We start from the raw sequence: 9,477 nt of genomic DNA, 5'->3' as shown, positions 1-9,477 counted from the left end.
ATTGAGTTTGGCAGGAATCTTCCTGACGCAGAGCTTGATTCTGAAGGATGCTGAACCACTGTCTTATTAGCCCAGGGAACGGGGCCTCAAGAGTTTACCTGGAGACTTTCTTACTGATTTTAAGTCTGCGTGTGGTAACACCTGTCACAGTAATATTGCGGGATAAAGCCAGAAGAGCAGCACCGTAGCAGATACGATGGCAATGTGTACATTTAGGGTTGGCCTCATTTGTGGTTGCAGCAGTTGCATGCAATCTGGTCTCCCAGGTTCACAGCCTGGCTGAACACAGGAACGGGGCCAGGGTGCATGTCTCTTCCAAAAGGTCCCCTTTGCTCAGGGACCAGAGAATGAGAGTGTCCAGGTGCACGGCACACACTGCCATGTGCCCGATACTCAATTCTCTATGCACCAGCCATACATAGCCTGGAAAATAATTGGGCATGAAAAGGAGTGAAGATTTCTAACTCCCTTTAAACAGACTATTGCTCTTCTGTGAAGAGACTGAATGAAAAAAGTCTGTATGACTCCAGCATGTTTCCATGAGAAGTAATGTTTTGTATCTTTATGTCATGTTTTATTTCTCTAAGGTAGAATTTTTTAAGGTAGCAAAACCAAAAATTAACCCTTGAACTAATTGCTAAAATTAAAATAACAACTAGGAACTGTTTATGGTTTGGAAAAAAAAAAAACAACAACAAATAATACATAACAATAAATGTCTTTATATTTTTATATACTTACACGTATCTATATACACCATGCCCATCATGTTCGTGCCATTTATTTAGCACATGCATGTGTATTTGTGTGTATAATCCTACCAGAACACAAGTATTTGCTAAATACAGTCTTACTCCGTTTATGAAGCCAACAGTTAGTTTCTCTCATTTTCATTCTGTAATTATTAACTATCCCAAGATTTCATTTTGAAATATCAGATTTTTGCATTCCTGAGCACTACTGCAAGTTATCTGCCACACTTACAACGAATCCAATGGATCATATCTGTCTTTGTGGTCATGCATCAGTGCTACTGTAACTCTTTATATTAAAATTGCTTTAGATCTCCAGATGGTTTTTTAATGTTCCATTACTTTGGGACTGTAATGTAGTTTCCTGTAAGCATTCAAAAAAAAAAAAAAAAGGAATAAAAGAAGCTAGTTGAAAAATTAATACTATTTCAGTCTCCTCTGTTACTTTAATGCTTGAATGTGGTAAAAAATTTTGGAAAGTAACCTCACAAGATGGTGGCATTCTGGCATCACCCAGGGCAGAGAGAGATGTAGGATGAGAGAATACTGCATGGGCTGGTGCCCCAGTGGTTCAACACTGACTGACTGGGCAGCACCGTGCTTACCTTCACCCTGTCAGAGCCCCACATCAGCCGCTCAGACTAAATGGAGAAACCAATCAATTTTTCTCATCTGCATCAGTGACACACCTGTAGACACAGCTGGGTTAACTGCTGTCAGGGATGGAGTGGTGGTGGGGGAGGCATGAGATAGCCCCAGCACCATTCTGCAGCCCCTAGCTTTGAGGCTAGAAGTCCTCGTACAGCATAGGAGCTTTAGTCATAGATGACTTCCTCATCTTTCTTAATTGGCAGGTGGAAAGACACCTTACGTGTTCTTGGAGCCATCATCTGCAGAAGATACAGAAAAATAGTGAAAAATATACAAAGGCAAATAGGGAATAATCCCTGATAGTTTGTTGTTTTGGACTGTGGCAAAGTCCAGAGACCAGCTCTGCAAGGTACCTAAGCGGGTGCCTGATTCAAATACAGGTCTTTGCTTGGGGCCATGAATGGAGCTGCACATGCTCTTGGAGCAAAGTGCTTTAACAGAACTCATCAGGAAGAATTCAGTTCCTTGTCTTAATCAAATCCAACGAATCCCAAACTGCTCATGCTAAAGTCACTTGGAACAGTTATTCCCATGCTTCAAAAGAAATAAGAAAAGAAGACCTATTTCTGATGTTACCCAACAGTCAGCCAGTGCCAGATTTGCTATTTTCACATTGCAATTAAGCTTTCTGATGTTATGTATTTCATACATGGATTTTTCTGCTAGTGTGAATATTTGCTAATAACAACAACAGAAAAAAACTGACATTACCAATTAGGTATTAAATGAAGGCAATGTGAAACTAATAATTTTGATATAATAAGAGGAAATTAAAATGACAACTGAGCGTTTCTTCCACATAAAATTTCTGCCATAGTCACTTTCCTACAGAATATTGTTATGTATTCACTACAACATTAAAAAAGCCCTTCTTAAATATACCTATTTTCAAACAACCATCAAACAGAGGTTGTTAGACAAAAAAAAAAAAAAAACATTGTTTCATGCCAAGCAAAATAATTTTTCTATATCCAAATGATATGAAAACAAATTGAAGAAAAATGCACAGATCAACATCTGAGAAAAAAAAATAGCACAGACTAAAATATATGTCAGACTGTACTAATCTTGATGCAAAGGAAGAATCTGGAGGGATGCCTCTGCATCTCTTCTGCTGACACTATTTCCTTATGTGAGAATTAATATTAACTGGAGCAAGGAGTAAACAGGGACTGAATAATACTTGGATAAAAATATCCCCCGGGGTGGGCATGGGGTGGTGAGGACACTCATGGGAGTTCAGGTCATACTCCAGTGGACACTGAAGTCTAACAACACTGAAGAGGAGACCAGAGAGCCCCTTCTCAGAATAACCTCCTCACGGGGGTATTTTACAGCAGTAAGGAGTTGCAGATCTGAAGCCTTTCAGAAAATGGAGAGAGGGAACTGAGGATTTTCTGCACTGTGGAGAAAGTCTCAGCCACTTCATTACTGAGCAAAAAGACTGAGACCAATGATAGTCATTTAACTTTTGCTTTTACTTAGTTTTCACAGCCCAAATATGGACTAAATTTGAGTTATATTTCTGATGGTCTTAGGGACAACTTCAACATGTATAGATTGGCTAACTAACATAGGTCAAAATATAAAATTTCACAGGTCTAATTGACAGAAATTACTGGGGGGGGCACGGAACACAACTTGGGTGTTTGGAAGTGTGTCAATTCATCTTCATGGTTATTTACCGATTTGATGTGTTAGAACATTTTATCAGATCAATTATTCGTGTCATCAGCTGGAGGAAAAAATAATTATAAGCAAATGCTTACCAACTATTGAGCCAATTAAAAAAAAAAGTCAACAAGCAAAAATCCAGTTTCCCTCTGAATTCTACACATCTATTAGTATGCTCAGAAAATTATTTTGTACAAGTTGCTGTTGTGCCTCTTTAATTAGATAAAAATACATGCTACCAGGAACTTGCACACTCCCAACTCCTTAATTTCTTTAATAGAAAATGAAGGTAACAACAAATCTATCTGCAATCCCTTTCCCATCATTAATAATAAAGATAAAGTTTGTTAGTTTAAATGAAGAATTAAAAGGAGATCTTGCATGTAAACATAGCCAGTGTAAGTTTCTGCCTGAAGGTGGTACATCCATGGGAATGTACCAATTAAAAAAACCCATCTGGTTTATGTTAATTAGTTGGTGGTAAGTGAAAAGCAAAAGTAATATCTTTAACAAAAAGGGGAAAACCTGCAATAAGTGTTTATAAAATCACAGCCTTACAGCCTTCTATGGTATAAGTTATTGACCACTTACTTTCATACTTACTGATCCATTTTGTGGAGGTTTTCTGAGTTTCTCTTTCCCATCAAATGATTTTTGGGGTGTTCTTCATTTCTGAAAAGAAAGATGCATTTATCTGAGATGTTTAAATGTTGAGATGTTTAAATTCAGCTGAGGCGTTTAAATGCCAACCCATCCAGTTAGATACAAAAATAAATCAAAAGAGCACATCATTCTTTAGTGTTCTGACAGACAAAATATACTGTCTCAGATGAAAAATAAATAACACAAGTAACTTTTTGGTGGGGCATTGGGAAAGTAGGGAGAAAACATCTTTCCAATTAAATGTGACAAATCCCATCATCCAAAAAAAAAAAAAAAAAGCCATTGGAAATGCAGATACTGCACATCACTATATGTAAATGCAAATTTAAATAAGAACTATGAAAACAAACTGAGTGCTCAATTCTGTCTTCTTCTTACAGTGGACATTGTGCTAAAATACTTCAGACCATATTTTTTGTCCTGATTAACTTTTTTTTCTTTTTTGTAATATAAATCAGATTTCAGACAACATGCCTTATTAGGCATCCTGGCCAATCCTCTAGTGACAACTATGCCTAGCAACCTAAAGGTACAATGGCAAAAATCAAACCTCTATATTAATTTTAAAACTAATTTTAAAATTCCCTCTGTCCAAAACCTTTAGTAAACAGAGTAACGATTTCTTTATTGCATATATCAAATTCAAACCTATAAAAGCTTGCAGTTCTGTGTAACTCCACTCACATTTTTATCCCTTTTACTTTGATAAGAATCAGAGATTAATCTACACCCTAAATGAAGAGAAAGAAATCTCCTCAATTTTATCATTTGGGACTGAGACACCTTTTCCATGTTTGTATAAGCTATTTTTCCATCAGATTTTTAGTTAGCTTTGGGAAAGTTACTGTATTTATAAGTTATTTGAACTTTTCAGTACATGACCCTGTGCATAAATCCTATTCTGCTGTACTATCAGCTCCCTCTGAAATTAGGGCTCTTCCAAGAGCTCAGATACATGTCTTTGAATTTCAAGACCTTTTTTTATCATCAGAAGATTTCAAACACAGCTTTGCTATTCCCAGAGCAAGCAGCGTTTTTGGTAACGCTGCAGAAAAAAATCAGGCCCTGAAAACAAAGTAAAACAATAATATACTAAGCACTAAATAAATGTCCACAAGTCAGAAGTCAAGAAGCTATGAAAATGAGTGTGGACTAAAAGTGCACAGGAGAATGGTTAATTTGAAAATTAAATTGCCTTGTTCAAAAGGCAAAAAATGTTTCTTTTCCTTACAGAGCACGTGGAAACAAATTTCACTTTGGCACAGTAGATGAGAATAATGTATAAGAGAGATTAAATGATATTAATCTTCCAGCTGGAAGGAATGTTACTGCATGTCCAACTGTGACAGTTTCTTTTGCAGAGAACAGCAAAAATTTTTGCCTAAAGGACAACAGCTATTTTTCCCCCTTTAACTGAGAGTGCTTTGGATGATGAGACAACTTCATTTATTTCTTCGACTAAGTTTTTGACTGCATGTGATCTAAGCAGCAATTCTAACTCAGATCTTCCCCTATGTCTGAAACACGTCTAAAATATAAGCAAATAATAGTCTTTCAAAAAACAGCTAACTAACCTCCTCATGTCTCCACACCAAAATTATATAATAAAAAAACTGTGGAAAAAGAGTAATGGGAAAGAAGAGGCCAAACTGCAGTCGGAAGCAAAAAAGCATTTGAAACTAGATTGCATGGGCATGCAGCTACAGCAGAAATATCATTTCACACCAACACTTCACTGCTGCACTGTATTCACATTCGGCACGAGTGATTCGTGCCAACCCAGAAAGGCTGTGCTGGGGAGGAGCCTCCTGAACCATGTCGCTGTGGCTGCTGCAGGAGCAGCCATGGAGAGTACAGGAATTCGACTTTGCGGCCAGTCTTCAAAACAAGCAAACAGCGGAATTAATTGTCATTTGACAGGGAACACAGGCTGTGGACGACAAATTGAAAAACAATGTTTCAAGGTTCTTAAAATTGTCATCTCAAACTGCAGCTTAGTATAGCAGTCATTTTATGAGAAAGTGACGAGTTATTCTAAATTGAGTGCTTTTTTTTTTTTTTAATTTCATTATTAAGTCTGAAAAGGCTATTTCTAGTGTATCCATACCTTTCCCTTTCTGCGTCTATGGCAACAATTAAGTATGTCTCTGTACTGACATCAATTAGTTATGCTATTGCACATTAATGCTGTAGAAAAATGAAGCTGTTGACAATCAAAAGCAGAAGCTGTTGACAATGTAAAAATACTGCTTTTTAAATTTCAGATTAATTCATAACAAACTCTGTGCACCAAATGGAAACTTAGTATTTATAAACAAAATAAGATGAGCTTGAGGTATTGTTTGTTTGTTCTCTGCCATTTTTCCCCAAAGAGCAAACTCAGTAAGAGATGTTCTAAATAATACCTAAATAAATATTTGGACTAAAATCCATCCTCAGCACTAGAGTCAAAAACTACATGGAATAAAGTAACCTAAAGGGAAACTATAGTTAAATTGTGGGCATATCTCCTCTTTGCTGGATGCTTTTGTCCTATTTTCCACAATCTTTTGAGGATACACTAAACAAATGATATGATTTCTAACAATGTTAAGCTAACCTGTAGAGTAATGTTAAATGCATTGTCTTAGCATCTGTTTTAAAATCGTGGCTTTCAAATAAATACACCATCTTTGTTTACCGATTTTCCTTTTTGTTTTCATATTCCTGTTTTCTGCAAAACCAACACACATTATTGGCACTTTTTGTTCCTTAATAAATGGTCAAGATGAACTCTTGAGGAAAGGCCACTGTGTATGATCTCACTCATGCTCACTGGCTTCTTTTTCTATTGGTGGGAACAGCCTTATTTCATAAGAGCACTAAACAATTTGATTTCTTCTGCAGTCTTTGATTGCATTGGGTTACTAGCTTGGCTTTCCTTCACATTATCCAGTAACAGAACTGGGAATTATGTACCAGGCTGTGCTAGCTGGGTTATTTAGGGTTCTTTGTATTTTGTTAGGTTGACAGGCTCTCTGCTGGGAGTTTCTCTGGCTAGGGAATCTCCAGAAGGCTTTGAGTGATACAGTGACCAGCCCATCAGCCACTGTTTGGTGCCTATTGTAACAGGCTATAGCTACTCCAGCAGCCCTTCAGAAGTAATCAGTTCCTATTAGATATTATCACCTTGCTATTCTAAAGCCTGACCCTTAGCCAAGGTGAGGACTGCTTCAAGCAGCTCCTTCACTTTTCGAAAGCATTTCCACAACCCTTGCGCAAGGCAGCCACGCTACAGGAGGCACTTGGCAGTGTAGGTGTTCAGCCCTGAGGGTGCATAAAAACTGCTCAGACAAAAGCCAGAGAATTCCCTGAGGTTTGCAGTGCCAGCCTCAGACTGTCACAGCTTGGAGTACCTGTTACTCCAGATTTTATTAAGAGATGTTATTAAATATAAACCTACGCTACATTTTCCTCAACTAAGATTCCTTTGGAAGAGCTATTACAAAGAGGTTAGTTTTCCTGCAAGACATGAAAGGCTGTCAAAGCATTTCAGTGTCCCTTGGGAGGCTGGCTCAGGCACAAGCACAGTGAGAAAGCTTCTCCTTCTCTCAGCAGATCCTCACCTGAACCCCAAGAAAGGGCTGTGCAGGATGACTATTGAGGTGATGTCCAGCTCACAGTGCCCAAGAACTACACACTGCTGAACCTGAAGCCAGAAAACTATGTAGAAAACCTTTCTGTAGAGGTTTATTTCTACAATTTGTTGATTAGTGTGTCCTAATATCGTCTTACATATTGGTATTCTCCTGTCCTAGTTTTGGCTGGGGTAGAGTTAGCTTTCTTCCTAGTAGCTGGTATGGTGCTGTGTTTTGGATTTAGGAAGAACCAGGACAAATTCTCTATACTTAGGCTCACTGCCATTATGTCTGTCTATCACAAAACAATGCTCCCAGCTCCTATTCAAAAACTGTAAGTATTTTAGGCACCCTCCGTTGCTGACCCTGATCAAAGCCTAGCTCTTTATTCTTTATGACCGGGCAGCTATAATTATTGCTTTATGGGCTTGATATATTTCATCTGAGGTAAATATGTCAGTATTTCAGCTGTAGGCTGATTTGACAAAGGCAACCCAGGAAAAACAGATTTGTTTACACTGTTGGGCTGGCAGCCCGTAGACTGCTTGACTTCTGTTAAAAAATAAATAAATAAATAGAAGGAATCAGTGAAGTGATTTGAAAAAGTACTTATATCAAGATTCAGAAAGTTAGTCTTTTTCACCATAAAAAGAAAATGTGGAATTTATAGCTTGCTTGCTGGAAAATAAATCCTGGTGTGCAAGACTAGCTCTCAGCACATTTTGTAAAAGGAGGACTTGAAATATCCATTACAAATAATTGAAGCTAAGAAAGAAGTCCAAACAGATAGAATTACTAGTTTTTTAGTTCCGTAGAAAAAGGCCAAGAAGGACACAGCATGACAATAGCAAACGGAAAGGTTTTTAAGCAAAAAACGTTTGGGGACTTGGGTATGGTTTTCCCACAGTTCAGCTAGAAAAACCAGATCACATGCATGAGCACTTTTAGTTTGGAGCAGCAACAGGTAGGTTCTATACATCAAGTCACTTTTTCACTTGGGATTCTAATTACTGATATATTTAACTGATGTATAACATAAAAAATTAGTTCAATAGCCACGCTTAATCTTTGATCTCAGATTATTTTACTGTTATGCCTATAAATTCAATTACCATAAGTAGTTTTCATAAATAAATTCTTCTCAAATACCTCCTTGTCCTGTGCATAAAGCATCTCAATCCAATGGGCCATGTGAAATCTTTCTTGCTTCATACCCACAATCTCACTCTGCCTTTTAATGGCTAATATTGCATTCCTGTCAGTTTACTGTCTAGAAGCACTGCTACAAATTGTCCATGTAGGATTGACTGTGGGTTTAAACTGCAGTAGATTTGTATTAGGAAAAGCTTTGTAAAGATAAGGATAGCAAAGCACTGCAAGAAACTCTCCAAGAAGGCCGTGGAGACTCAGTTGCTGCAGATTATCAGGGGCAGATCACGAAGCCTCTGTGAGGATAGTGGATCCCCTCAGGGGATGTCCCGGCACTTCTGTTCTTCTTGTTCAGCAGCTTCCTATGGCAAATTTACCTTGGGTTTGTGCTGAGAAAGGAGAGTGCTGAGCTGAGAGCTACCTCAGGACTGAGGTTTAAAACAGACACAGGTGATATCCTCATGTTATTGCTGTTGCTTCTCTCCCAAGGGACAAGAGCTTCCTCCTACTTGCCCATGACAACCAGTACGCAGATAATCCTTCAAGCCCCACATATATACTCCTCCCTGTTCGTGCCTATGCAGATCAAGCTTGTTTTATCTGCACCTTCCTGTGGGCACACCAACCTGTGTGGCACACCAGCCCCTTACTGCTCTTTCTGCCTTGCAGCTTCAGACACCTCTTCCTAAATGCCTCTCTAATGGGGAGTGTTAGCCCAGGTTTCAAGACAGATCACACACCTCTGAAGAGCTAAACTACCGACACTTATGAGGAGATCCTGGCCCAGAGGAAAGGCTGCCAGCAGGCAATTAGTGCACAAGCATCTCCACATTGCCTGAGGGATGAACGTTGTGTTGGTTTTTAGGCAACATCCTTTGTTCTCCTTCCTTCTGCTTCATGTGGCAGCAGGAACATTAAAGGAGACTGCAGAGGAGGTAGAGAAGGCAACAGGACAGGAGAAAAAACAACAT

The 9,477-nt window shown here is 38.5% G+C and overlaps 1 long non-coding RNA gene across 9 annotated transcripts in view; it reads right to left on the bottom strand.

Moving 5' to 3' along the window:
• Positions 1-444: 444 nt before the first annotated feature.
• Positions 445-9,477, bottom strand: part of LOC308197297 — an 88,895-nt gene continuing 79,862 nt past the window's right edge. For 7 of the 9 annotated variants that reach the window (XR_013952776.1, XR_013952777.1, XR_013952778.1 and 4 more), the window contains 2 exons: positions 3,669-3,749; positions 445-1,642 (listed from right to left, as the gene is read on the bottom strand). This is a non-coding gene — a long non-coding RNA (uncharacterized lncRNA). The remainder of the gene's footprint in view (positions 1,643-3,668; positions 3,750-9,477) is intronic. The other 2 variants (XR_013952775.1, XR_013952779.1) reach the window with 2 other exon arrangements.

This window comes from Anser brachyrhynchus (genome assembly GCF_964034855.1).
Source record: "Anser brachyrhynchus genome assembly, chromosome: 1".
Taxonomy (NCBI): Eukaryota; Metazoa; Chordata; class Aves; order Anseriformes; family Anatidae; genus Anser; species Anser brachyrhynchus.
Note: the sequence above shows the minus strand (reverse complement) of the source record. Positions and strands in the feature narration are given on the sequence as shown.